Here is a 14881-nt window from a genome sequence, read left to right as displayed (position 1 = left end):
AATTATAGAATTTCTTAAAAAAATGTAATAATTTTGAATGGCATCGCCGTCAGTGAGATTCATTGATACATTTTTAATTCACTGCAAAGTGAATATTCAAATGAGTTATCTATTAATCTGGAAAGCTTTTTAAATGCCGAAATCCCCCATTGCTGATAAGTGTTTTCATTTCCATTTCCATTATCATTTGGATTTTGCCATTTTCATTTTCATTTCCATCCATTTCCATTGCCATGCTCTCGCAGTATCCATTTTAATCGCTTCGATGGCTCCACTGCGAATTTGAAGTGCAATCAAATGAAATGAAATAACTTTAACAAATTATTTTTTGTCGTTTGTTTGTTTTGCTTTGCTGCCTTGCTGCCTGCTGCCTGCCTGTCTCTGCAACAATTTTCGATTGCCTGAAACTTTTTTATTTGTTTTGTTTTTGCTTTTACACACATCTGCCACAGAACGGAAATGTTTCTCAGTGCTTTTGTTAGCGACGTGCCCCAAAATGGTTCACTGCACTTGAATGTGACGTTGCGCGAAGCGTGGGGCATCAGAAACTAGGGCTTGGCTTGGAACAGTGGGATTTGGGTCCAAGAGAGCCGAGTGCCGAGACTGAAAGAAGAGTTGTCAACGCTTTTTTATCTGTTGTCTACAGCAAACAATACACATATGTTGCCCAATGGGAGCGTCCTCCTCCCTCCCTCAGCTAAAGCGGATTTCATGCTGCGCTGCGTTGAGTGTGTGTGTGTGTGTTGTATTGTGGGTGCAACAGGCAGGTGCAGCACCCACAGATAACGCGTATGGGGATTGCTTCTCTGTGTGTCTGTTTGCCATTCCCCTACAGAGTTCTTTAAACTTGAGTGCACTGATGAAATGGGTTAACTTTTCCAAGTGGATTTCATTTTTATTGTATATCTTTTCCGATTTGATTTCAATTGGGTCTTTTCACAAATCATTTGCATATCCGATTCGCATCGTCTATACACTTTATTTTAATCATCACACCTAACCCACTTAACTCGTTACGAGACTCTCCCCCCTCTTGGTGTCTCTGGCCTGGCGCATTGTGTAGCATTTTGCACACTTTTATAATGCCGTCAGACAAGACATCAACGTTGATGAACTGACGGTCTGAGTCATAATCACCTTCATCAATCAAATTCAACAAGAAATTTGAGCAGCCAGCAAGTCAGCGAGTCAGTGGAAGAGGAAGAGAGATGTGTATCCAAAAAATGTGAGAGGAGATTGTCGGCAAGATAGCAGTGTAATAATAATTAATCTGTCGATAGTAATATTCAACGAATTTGCGGCAATCGATAGTATGTTTTTCATATCGATAGCAAGTATTTGAGTTCGAAAAGGTTAAACTTTCGATAGTATTACTCTTATACCGAGAACTACAACTATCGATAGAATATTTCTTCTATCGATAGTAACTAATTACTATCGCACTTAGCTATTTCCTAGTACACTTCTCATCATTCTATTTTTAACCAACTCATTACCGCTGCATTATGCATTCGCATTCCTCGTTTGTGGCGAAAGCAAAAAAGCTCGACAACCGCTAACAATAACAAAAGTTTTTAATAATAATAACATTAAATGTTCCTTGACTGTTGGTCTATTTTTAGCTCGATTCTCAGTTTGCAGAACTTTTGCATTTGCTCGCTGTTCTTTGTTTCATACTTGTCGCTGTTTATTGACATTAAAAATGTTGTGTTTGTAATTAAAATGCTCGTATTTCAAGTTCAAGTCGGAGCACGTGTCCCATTGACAAAGATACCAAGAAAGAGAGAGAGAAAGAGGAAGAGAGCGAGAGAGAAATGAGAAATGCAGCGAGAGCGAAATTTATAAACAAAACATACGTTTATTGCGTTGGCTTGGATAATTAATTCAGTGTGTCAAAGTGAGGCGATGAATCATTTCAATTTCATTTGCTGTCGTCGTTAACCAGTGTCTCAGTCTGCCATTGTTTTTGTAGTTACTGTAGCTGTCGCAGTTGTCGTTCGTTGTTGTTGTTACAGTTGTTGTAGTCTCTGCTAACCGCATTCCTTGCATTTTTTACGATAATTTACGAAATTGCAGTGTATATTGTAGTCAGACAAACAAGATCTGAACAAAAGCGGCAATGTGAATTTGTTTTGCAACAAGTTTTAAGTAGATTTTTTCTGCCAAGTGATTGAAATCAAGCATTAATCGTGTGTAGGGGTCAATCTTTTGGTTACGGCACGCGTGTTAATGGAGGTGTTTACGTCGGAAATTCCAAAATTGTTTTTAAGAAAAACCCACAAGTAAATTAAATTGTTTACAATTAAATAAAAACATTATATAGCTTTTAAAGTTACAAAGTTAATGGAAGGGAAAAATGTAAACCTAACAACTTGATGATAGTTATCGATAGTAAACTTACTGAATAGTGAACGTGTCAATAGTAATCGATAAATTAAATTACGTACAATTAAATAAAAACATTATATAGCTTTTCAAGTTACAATTTCAATGCAAATGTCGCACTGAAAGGGAAAAATATAAACGTAGCAACTTACTGAGAGTTATCGATAGTAAACTTACTCAAAAGTGCATGTATCGATAGTAATTGATATTTCTCATTCAATTTAAACGTCTTCGCTTTGAAAACTTTCTCCCACACTCCTTTCTATTAATGCCAGAAAAATATCAAATTATTATCAAATTCAACTGAGCTATTGCATCTCCATATAACTATCTATTTATGGCTTCCGTTTAAGTTGTTCGTTTTATTGCTTTGGGAAACTTTATGCTCATCTCTTTCCCCTCAATAAAATCCAATTGTTCTAATTTCCGGGGGATATTTTCCGTGTTGTTGTTGTTGTTGTTCTCAGCAACGCATCACATTCAACTTTGCTCCCATGACTGCGAATTTTTTGTGTTGTTTTTTTATTATATATCTATAGCAAACAATTCCACATCTGGCAATTATTTTGCAACGAAAACTAAACGAGAAATTGCCATCAATAAAACATAAATCGAACTGACTTCCCATCACTTTTTCTCCCGTCTCCCTTCTCACTCTCCCTCTCTCTCTTCGATGTCGCTTTTAAGCTTCATTCTCATTCACATGGCGAATGTTTTCCAATTCCGTTTCAATTGCAATCATCAAACGGTCTTTCATTTCCCCTCGTTGCTCCTCCTTCGCAGTTAACTTCAAACGAACCTTGTGTGAGTGTGTAAATCGATAAATTTGTTGACTATCGATATGCGCCCGGCGCCCCAGCTAACGTAAAGCTTTCAATGTCAGCGCCGCCCATTTGCAGTTCACTTAAATTTCATTTGACGAGCGTCGAGAATTTCCTTTCGCCTTTTTCTCTGTTTTGTTTTGTATTGCTTTTGTTGCTATTTTCTCAGTTTTTTTTTTTCAATTTGCACGCCAATTTCGCTGTCGGCGGCTCTTCGCTGTCTTCGCAGCTGCTTGACTACACAGCTACTGCGATTAGAGCTGTAAAAAATACGGTAGCAATAAAAACAGTGGCAATGGTTGCCACAGTGATGAGGCAGGCTGAGACAACACACACACACTTAAACAAACACACACATATGAGGTCCACTCCAGACAGTACAGAGAGTACAGTAGCTTGAGCTAAAAACAAAACTGGCTACAGGAAATATGGAATGCAATAAAAACAACGACAACAACAACAGGAACATCGACAACGACAACGGCTTTGAATTTAAAACTGGCACCTAAAGAATGACTTGAATACCCAAGAGGAGGAGGGAGATGTGACGGACGGGTTTGCTGTGGCGACACTAAAGGCTTGCCGCAGGATAATTTGTGGGTGGGGCGGTTTATTTATAACTTTAAAAACAAGCCTGCGTAGCCACAAGGTTCAGTGGCAAACGCAGAAGCCTCTCGGTCTCTCCCCTGTCTCTCTCTGCTCTTTGTCTACCTTCTGCAGCCATTTGACGGCCAAAAATTTAATTTGATTGTTGTACCCTTTAAATAACAAAGTTGGAGTGGGTATGTTTGCGTGTTGGTGAACAATTTTAGTGAATCATTTTTAGTGTAAGTTTGCTGTGTTGGCTTAGGTTGTTTAAAAAATATTGTTAGTACTTATGAAATAATTTAAAACTTAAAATTATGGTACTATTCACTCATGAATATTAAATATGAGGCACATTTTTATTAAAAGTTTATTATTGTTCTATATATTGCCATTTTTAGTAAATCAATTTAATTATTACTTCGATATATTACATTGGGTGTTTCTAGGTTGTTCCCAATACTCAATAAATCATTGAATAATTACGCAAATACTTGCTACAATTTAAAATAAAATATATAATACTCAAAAACAATTTGAAAATGTTCTCCTAGAGAAAACGGTATTTTTATTACGCATTTCTTATTTTAGTAAATCATATTTCATTAGCTTACGTTTTTTGTTATTTATAACTTTTAACAAAATTGAAGTTTATGGAATTTAGATGCTATAAAGAAATTCGATATATAATATTTTATAGCTATAAACAAAACCTTTTTTGTACTCAAAATGATTATAATACTATTTAATATAAAGACAACTTCTTTAAGTTAATTTCTAATATAAAATATTTTGTTTATTAGACGTTTGATATACTTGTTAGTATTCTAAACATTTTTATTGTTATTCAGCACTTTTTATAGCAACCTACTTTTATTTTAAACAATCGAAAATGCGCTTTAAATATGCTACCGAGTTTATCTTGGCCTCTCAATATTTTAATAATTTTTATTCGTTTTCCTATACATGTTGCGAACATCAAAAGATTTTGTAGAAATAATCTACGTTATCATCAGCATTTTCCAGATTAATCCACGTATTTCTACCATATTTCATGGAATTTATGGCATTTCTCCATTGCTTCTAAACGCACTTTATGAGCACTAATCAAATTTAAGATTACGCTCTTGAGCAGGGTATCTTAAAGTGCCTCCATCTATGCGGCTTTGCCACTCACCTAGATACTCAAGGCTCCCCCCTTTGCTAGTGGGACTTGATGGCGCCGATTGACAGCCAACGTTGAAAACAAATTTGGCCACGTTCCGAGCTCCGCCCCGCTTTCAAATAAGTACGTCCGTCCGTCCGTCCGTCTTTCTGTCTGTCTGCCCGTTTGTTCGGTTGCGCCAGCTCATTCAGTCAATATTTCTATGGGTCGCTAATCGAAAGGTATTAATCAATAAATTGGCGTCGAGTGTTTGCTGATTAACTTTGCTATTTTTGTGGCGTCGTCTTGCTCGGATATGGTAGATACTTTTACCCACTCTTCTTGTCTCTTTTTATTCGATTCTCCTCAGTTTTTTGCCCCACTCATAATTTGCGTTTGGCGATTTCTTACGCAAGACAACAAGCTTCAAGTTGTTTACATTTGTATTTTGTTTACAACGATTTTGTTGTGTTTCACAGTTCGCACAATTGTGAGAATGTTGGTGGGCGTCTGAGTTGAGGTGCTAATGAGGCTCAGCTCTAACCAAAGCCGATTATCAACCTCATTATTATGATCGTCGTCGTCGTTGTCGTCATCATCATCAGTGGAAGCAATAGCAAACAATGTGCATTGTTCTCATCGTTGAGTTAAACGACAAGTTGTATAACTTATTTGCAGTCACGATTCAAAAATAATTGTGATTTGGGTTGGGTTTGCAATTGCTTTCAACATTCACCTTATTGCTAGGCATACTACACAGTTGTATGGTAATATATTATATTTGGTTTTAAATTTGTGAGCTATGATAAGCAGCGATAACACTCGACAACACAAACGGGCTTTTGTTCTTCGATTTTTGAGGAACTTCTTAGTCATCCATCGATTGTTGTATCTTCTACCTATGCAAAGCTTCAGCTGCAGATAGCGATTGTTTGCATAAAACGTGAGTGAACCCAATGTTGATAAAGTAGTCCGGTGAACGGGGCTGCCAACTTGCTGGAGAATAATAGAAAATGTTTCTTAGTTAAAATAATATTGCTGAAAATGATTCTTAGTTGTAGAAGCTAGCTATTTTAAGCTATTATATTATCTAACGAAAAAGTTAAAAAAAAATGTTATTTCTTGCAATATTCGTTTATATTGGAAACCGAACGTTGGGGCTGCCAACTTACTAAGGAAAACAGATAATACATATTACTTTCAGAGAAATATCTTTACCTAAATAAAATGGATGAATTTCTGAATAAATTAATCAATTTCCGATTGATTTAACAAATTTATTGCCTTGAAAATGTATTTCCCATGTATATTTTGTTATTGTTGCCAACTTGTTAATAATGGAAACAAAGTCTTCTTTGGCCTACGAATTAAATTCACAAATTCAAATTTGAATTCACAAACTCGGCAGTTATTAGATTAGTTTACCACCTTGACATTGTATTCTTCCTGATGGTGTCGAAATATAATTAATTGGTATTTCACGCTGAGAATCAAAAGTGGAGTCGAGTTGTGTTTCAGTATAATGTACAAAATGCTCTTTAGTTTCATAAGCCAAAAGCAGGTGTACTCAATTATTATTAGCTTCGAGTATCACAAGTTCAATGCAAGCTAACGAGGTTCCATAATACGAAGTTCAAGATGAAATCGTGTGCACTTCGCAGCTAGCCAGCCGCAGGCCAACGAATTGCCGCTTAAAATAAAGTTAAACTTCAATTAACAAGCTCGAAAGCGTTTAAACATTTTAGCCGGCGGCAACAAAACTTAATAACAACAAAAACAAGTAAGAAAGTTACAGTCGAGTGTGCTCGACTGTGAGATACCCGCTACCCATTTTTAATAAAGGCAAAATATTGCGGTATCATTTTCAAAATATACCGAAAATACTGAAAAAATACTAAAAATATACCAAATGGTATGTTTGGTATATCGATACAGCACACCATTCAAAATATACCATAGACGACACAATGTACCAGATTGTCACCCAAAGCAACTCAGACCCATAGTAAGTAGGCGTTTTTGCCCATACAAAAGTATTTCTTTAATAACTTCCACAATTTTTATCTGATCGCAACCAAATTTTCAGGAATCATAACTACTACAGTAATTATTGTATATACCAAAATTCGTAGCTCTAGCTTTAAAATTACACTTGTTATTCGATTTTTTTGATTTGCGGGGGCGGAAGTGGGCGTGGCAAAAATTTGAAACAAACTTGATCTGCGTGCAAACATAACAAATGCTGTCGAAAAAATTATAGCTCTATCTCTTATAGTCTCTGAGATCTAGGTGTTCATACGGACGGACGGACAGACACACAGACACACAGACACACAGACGGACAGACGGACAGACGGACAGACGGACATGGCTATATTGTCTCGGCTGTTGACGCTGATCAAGAATATATATACTTTATAGGGTCGGAGATGCCTCCTTCTACCTGTTACATACATTTCCTGCCGGCACAAAGTTATAATACCCTTCTACCCTATGGGTAGCGGGTATAAAAAGAAGCAGACCACAAAATGGAGAGCGCACAAAAGCTGAGTGAAGTCATGATGATGACCCCTTGACGATCAAAAACCTTTTCCATCTTTGGCGTGATTAATGCGACACGCCGTTCCTAATGACCATCGTTCGACGTCTAACTATGCCAATAAACTTGTCACATTGCCCGACACAAATCACAAAATCAGAAATCGAACAATGATCGATCAAAAGGCCGCACCCAAAGCTACGGGACTACACTTGAAGAAAACCATTTCAACTAAACAATGAAGAAAGAATCAAATTGAAGTCGACTTAGAGTTAGAGTTTATTTTGGGATTCTTCGCAGATTCGCAAAGATGTCAAGTAGTAGTAGTAGTTGGTGTTTGTTTAGTTGTTAAATATTTGACTTGCAGTTGAAATAGCAGCGTTTGCTACTTGGCCCTATTTTAAGCTGTTGTTTGTCTTGACTTAATGTGAACTTGGTTGCGCCATGTTTATCGACAATGTTTACAAGCACTTGGCAGCTATTTCTGTCCTACACAAAAGTAAATAAAGTTGTTTATAAACATGGCGGGAATTTTGTTGAATTAAATGTAATAGAAAAATTTAGCGGCTTACAATTTAATAGAATATTATTTATTTTGTATTTTTTTATTTACTCTCTAAAATTAGGCGTGAAAAAGCTAAACATTGCTATATTATTCGTAAATTAATATACCAAAAATACTAAAAAAAACATACCGAATATTTGGTATATTTTTTGCAAAGTTAAAAATATAAAAAAACTAAAGCCGTTGGTATATATTTATATTTTTTTGATACAATAATTTGGTGAATTTTAATTATTTGTTTTATATGCATTTATTTATGCTAAATGTTGATCCATGTTGTCGATATTCCAAATATAGCCTACGGTATATATTTGTATGTTTGGTATATTAATTTGGTCTATTTTCATTATTTGTTTTATGTGAATTTTGTATTTTTTGGTATATTAATTTGGTATATTTTAAGAATAATTCCACAATGTTTGCCTTTTTCACATTTAATTTTACAACTTATTCACTTCAATTTGAATAGCCTTTCAGTCTAAGCTTTCGTTAAGCATTGTTTGCCATATTTGCGAGTGTGATCATTTGTTCATTTCGAGCTGAGTTATGGGTGCACAGATCTGATTTGAATATTCACCGGGTACTTTTTTGAATACACCTTATATGCAAATGACAACTGAGAATCGCGTCAATTGGAGAACGAATTGACAGCGTTGATTTTTATTTTATTTGCTTGGTTTTTACATTTTTTGCGATGATCTCATACAAAACTGATGTTCATCGTCTGGAGACATGTAACACGTATAAAAACCTTAGTAATACTCTTGTAATTAATTAAGATATAATTACAAGTGCACGAGCAACTTTTGCAGCTGCCAAAGTGTAAACTCTGAGGGGTCAACAGTTTTGCTTAAATTGATATCAATTCAGCTGCAGACGCTTCTGCTGCTGTTGCCGGAGACAGTTGCCATCTGTCATTCGATTGTGGTACAGTCAGCACAAAATGTCTCTCTCTTTCTCTGGCTGTCTCGCTGTCTGTTGTTTGATAAAACTTGTCAGTTTTGCAGTCATAATTCGCCCTTATCGCTGAGAGACGTCGCCGGTCGCATTGTCCATTGTCATACCACCTCCAGGTGTCTGCCAGCACAGCCGACACACACACACACACACACACAGACAGAAATTTGTGGATTTATCTGGACGTCTGCCAATTTGTTGAGAGTGCCAACAACATTTGAAACTTTTTGCGCCCCAGCTGCAAAGGAAGGCAAAAGTTTTTAGCTAGGCTTTAACTACAGCAAAGACGAAGACGAGAAGAAGTGTATCCATTAACTGTAGCTAAAGTTAAAGTTTATCTTGCAGCTAAATGCAAAACTACTTACACACACATACACACACAACAGAGAAAGCCAACTCCACAAGGGATTCTAGTTATTGCCTGGTGAAGTGTATAAGCTCACATTGAGTCTGTTTGGCTTTCAGGATTTCATTGTGCAGACAGCAAAATGTAAGTTCTAAATTGTCTTTTGAGTGAGACGCGCACAAACTTTTTTGTTTTGTGCTGAGCGTTTGACTGACGATTTACCCTGTGAAACGTTATGAAATAATCAGCATATTTAGATAAATGCTTAAGATATTTGTGTGGCAAAAATATTAAAGTTTATTCGCTAGAAACGTGTTTGTTTGCGATTTTTATAGACTTTCGGCATTCTAAGAAATACTAGCTGTTAAATAATTGTTGTCTTTTGATTAGCATTAGTATTAGATAATCATGTGCTAGAGGAGAGTTCATAAGGTTCTTAGGTATCTTAATGTGATCATAAGTAATAATCCGAAGATAAACAGAGATGAAATTTAAGTTCATTTTCTCAATATTATGTTACAAATTTGTAATCATGGATTCTGTTTCTCTTCTGGTCAAAAGAGAAAAGGATTTATAAGGTTACTCCAAGTTAAGTTAGTAAAATTTCTACGAAATTTGTGATGTTAAGTAATAATCAGAAGATAAACAGGGAGCAAATTTCACTTTAATTTTCATAAACTTTAAGAACATAAACAGAAATGAAATTGTAGTTAAATTATGAAATAAAATCTTGGAAATTTGAAATTATTGATTTTGTCTTTACAATCTATTCATGAGGTATAACAAAACTTACGATTTACATTACTTGATCACTCCCACTCTCAATTCCTTTCAAAGGGTATTGCGAGTTATTGCTATGTGTACACAAAAGTTTCGCAACAACCGGCAAAATAATTTGATTAAATATTTGCGCACACATTTTGATTGCTCGACTGCAATCGATGCAAATGAAATGAAATCAAATTGAATCCAAAGTGTTGCAAACATTGTCACATGCTTTTGAATTTACAATCGATAAGCAATTTGCGCTTATAATACAAAAGCGATTGCAGTTAATAGCGTTGTGCAATTATGCGATTATTATTAAAGATTACTCTATGATCAGATGAAGCAATCAAACTGAACTATAAATAAATGTGCCACAAATGAAAAACTCATTTTTCGATTCAGTTTTTGCAGTCAATTTTCAATGTGCATTGTTTTAAAACCAATTTCCATTTGGTAATTTAAAGTTGCCGCCAGTCAAATTCCAGTACATTGAAATGTTTTTAATTAGTTTGGCGTTTCGTTTGTGCTGTATCTTCTTGTTTGTATCAGTATCTGAAAAATGTATCTGCATCTGTCTGTTTTGTAGCTGACAGGCCTATATTACATGTGTTTGTTAGTTTTAAAGCGCAGATTGTTCGCCTCGATTTACACAAGTTTTATGTTAATTGAAATTGTGATATTTTTTTTTGGTCGTATTTTTCAAAATTGCTTTTTGTTTGTTTTTGGCACTTGTTGTAAATTTGTTGCAAATATTTGTCCATATGCTGTTTGCCTGAACTTTTGGGTTTTTTTATTTTTGCCTGTCGGCTTGTCTTTTGTTTGCCAATAAACTTGTTTGCCCACAGCCACAGCGGCGACAACAATGTTGTAAATTTTTGTACAAGCCACAGGCAGTTTAACCACACACGCCACACACCACTTGCAACAGCAACAGCAACAGCAACAAAAACAACAATGTCAGAGAACCACCTCTGTAACCCTAGAACTCAAATCGAATTAATAAAAGTTGTTTGGTGTTCGTAATTTGAGCTGCCTGCGGGTCATGACTGACTGCACTGCACTGCATATATCTCTCTTTTTAATACCCGCTACATATAGGTTAGAAGGGTATTTCTGCCTCCAGCAAATGTATATAACAGACAGAAAAAGTCATAGCTGATCACATAAGGCTTAGTATGGTATAGTAATAGTATATCGATATACCAAATATAGCCTTCAGAATATTTCAGTATTTTATTGGTATAGTATAGGTATATTAATATTCCAGCTGTAGCCTGTGGTATATTTTAATAGTATATCGAAATACCAAATATATCCTTCAGTATATTTTTGCATTTCATCAGTATACTATACTGAAAAAATACTGATATATACCGATGGATATATTTGATATATCGATATAAATATTCGTATATCGATATACCAAATGTACCCTTCGGTATATTTCAGTATATTTATTCGGTATATTTTAAGAATAATACCGCACTGATTTACTTTTATTGATAATAGGTATCTCACAGTCGATAACATTCGACTGTAACTTTCATGCTTGCTCTCTTTCTCCCTGTTTCGCCCTTTTTTGTTAGTCACTGTGCTATTTTTAAACATTATTTCCTTGATTGAATGTCATCGTGGATGATACACGAGCCACACACAATATGTATGTCAAATGTCAAATGCAATTTAAATGCAATTAGCTTCAAAAATTGAGCTGCATCAAAATGCTTTTTAATTGGCCACACGACCAACCACAAGAAAATGCGTCCAGGCCATTATCTAAACATAGTTTGTGGACACAATTTATATTATGCAATTTGTTAGCCATACTCTGCGTGTGTGTATGTGTGATTCATCGCAATTTGTTATTCATTGGCTTTTTATCGAACCTTGTGGCTGTGACTGACTTTTTCCCTCTTTCAAACACATTTTGTGGCTGTTCGTTTTCATTTTCCCGCTGATTAACGTCACCGAATTTTTGGACGTGTTTTGATATTCACGTAATCGCCGGCAATCGTTGCTCTCCTAATTGACTTTGACTTTGATAGACGCGTGCCGGGGCTGTCCAATATTCATCGAATCGAAACGTTTAGTGTGTGTTCACTAAATTGGACAATCAACCCAAAAAAGAGCGAATGAATAGATGAGAAATTTGTCTATTAATTCCGGGAAATTCACACAAAATTTGTGTTGTGCTTTTGTGGAAATTTTTAAATGAGAAAACCAAGAGTTGTCATTTATTTGGCTAGAATAGCAAAGCAATATTTAAAAGCACAAAGCACAATACGGGGAATTTGTTTTGTATAAGAAAACAAAGCAACATTTAAAACAACGTTTGCGAATAGAGCACAAAGCAGAATTCGAAACTAGTAATGCTCTCAAGAGACTAAAAAATTTAAAGAGAGAGAGCTTTTAACAAGAAAGTGAAAAAAATCAAAGTACCAAACAGAACCTTTGCAAATATAATACAATGCTGAATACGAAAATAGCAAATGCTGTCTAGAGATTAAAAGAGAGGGAAAGGAAGCTTTCTCTCTTGCCATCGTAAAAATATTCAATAGTTTTGTATCTTCTTAATTATGAGTTGTAAAAGATGAATCATAAAAGTATTCTTGTAAATTCGGAGAATTTCTATTCACAAGAAAGCAAAGCAGAACGTTTGCGAATAGGGCACAAAACAGAGTACGAAAATAGCAATGCTCTCGAGAGAGTAAAAGATTGAGAACAAGATCGATTTGTTTTTTTGCCTTTAAAATTGTACAAATGACAAATTTTGTATATTATTAATTATGATTTGTAGAAGATGAGTCATATAAGAATTTTTGAACATTCGGGGAATTTCCATTCGTAAGAAAGAGTATTTAGTTTTTTTGGTTTCCGGCCAAAGAAATGAAAAGCGGAAACCATTTTAGCCTGAGGGTGCAGTTCGTTAGCAGGCACTGATTGCCGTGCATAAAAGTAACATGATGATTGCCGAAGAGATGCATAAAAATGCATAATATGCGTTTGCAACGCTTAACTAGCTGAGCTCATCACTTGCTTCATTTCATGGCGCATAAATTTTCAATGAAAATATCGTTAAATTTGTAATGGAGATGGAGAGCATTACAAAGTAAACGAGTTATGAGTGTTGATGTTAACACAAAGTCAACAACTATCATCGATAACCAGCTGCAATTGCTCCCACTTCCCATTGACAGCTTTTTTTTGTTGTTTGTATTTTTGTGTTATGTTTTTTGTTTTCTTTTTTTGGCATTGACTATGGATATGTCGCGCTTCAGTGGCGCAGCGCAGAGCTGTCATTTATTCATTCACACATTCACTGGGACACACACACGCACACTCACATGTGAGTGGCCCACAGTTGTTGCAACTGTCCCATTGCCAATGTGATTCGCTCACGTTTTCTATTGCCTGTGCAGCGTTGCGTATACGTAATGTGATTTGAATTTTGTGCATGTGCATTGAACGCTTTGCTGCGCTTTTGCGCTACGCGACACAGTTACACTTGTAACTGTTTGACTGTGTGTGTGTGTGTGTGAGTGTGTGTGTGAAGCGTGGAAACGTGTAGCATCCATTTCCATTAACATTTTCATTTCCATTTCCGAAGACCGTTGTCAAAATACGTGCCAGGCCAGGCGTAAATTGGCCTGCCTCTTATTCCCTCTCTGTCTATCTCTGATTCCTTCTCTTTCTCGCGCTCTTTGCCCACACACTTTGAAAGCATTTTATCTTTTCGCAAGGCGAGTAATTACAATTAATTTCAGGTTTCATATTGCAATCAAAATCGACAGAAAGACAGCCACACAGCTCGCAACGGCAAATTAGTTCAGTAATCGCATTTGTTGTTGTTGTTATTGCTGCTACTACTATTATTATTTTTTTTGTTTCGGATTTTTAGCTGGGCGTCAATTAGCGTCGCCTGCGACCTTCGTTTCTGTATGAAATTTGAAAGCGAACTTTACTTTTTTGGTTTTTTTTGTTGCTCTGGCAATTGCCAAACACCTCACAAATCTCATAATTTGCCGCTTTTAATATCATTTTTCATACACCTTTTCGCTTTCTTTCGTCTCGCGAACTTGTCTGACATTTTTGGGTTGCTTTTCTCACTTTGCTATATTAAATTAATTTTTTACTTTTATTTTTCCCGCCCGTTTTGGGGTTTTTCGCCTCTGACATGCTGTCAAGTTGTCGCATAATTTATTCAAGCGTAAACCGTAAATTAAAAAGAGAGCAACATAAAGTGTTTTGAATAATAGAAAATTTTACAATAATTTCGTTGTGTGCAAAAATAATAAATATAAATAAAGAAAAACTGCTCGTATATTTCGTGTGTGTGTGGCTGTGATTACTGCTGTCAATTTGTTGCCGTTTCGCTTGTGGTTTAGTTATCAAGCATTCGTTGCTATATACATAACACACTTTGTCGTCTGTATTTGTGCACTTGACTGAGCTTTAAGTGGAACACGGCAATTGTCAATTTACATAAGCTGACTGCATGTTGTTTGATATACATGTGAGAGATATTTTCGTTTGATTGCGTTGTGTTGTCTGTTGTAATGATAAAGCTATGGACACTCTGATAGTAGACACTAAAACTGACTTCATTTCCATGTCGATAAAGTGATATGTTACGTGAATTACGGCATAATAAATAATTAGAGAGCCAAGTGGGTGGAGAAACTTGTGTTCGAATGACGCCAAATGATTAATTGAGCTTCTATAATAAAACATAACTAAAGGCATATTAAGTATGATCTACCTATTATACTAT

The 14881-nt window shown here is 35.6% G+C and overlaps 1 protein-coding gene across 9 annotated transcripts in view; it reads left to right on the top strand.

Annotated features, from left to right (window-relative positions):
* The window catches only part of LOC133840839 (phosphatase and actin regulator 4), a 139639-nt gene that overhangs the window by 39454 nt on the left and 85304 nt on the right, over positions 1-14881 (top strand). The window lies entirely within an intron of this gene.

Source organism: Drosophila sulfurigaster, chromosome 3 (assembly GCF_023558435.1).
Source record: "Drosophila sulfurigaster albostrigata strain 15112-1811.04 chromosome 3, ASM2355843v2, whole genome shotgun sequence".
Lineage (NCBI taxonomy): Eukaryota > Metazoa > Arthropoda > Insecta > Diptera > Drosophilidae > Drosophila > Drosophila sulfurigaster.
This window is presented reverse-complemented; position numbering and strand designations above follow the sequence as displayed.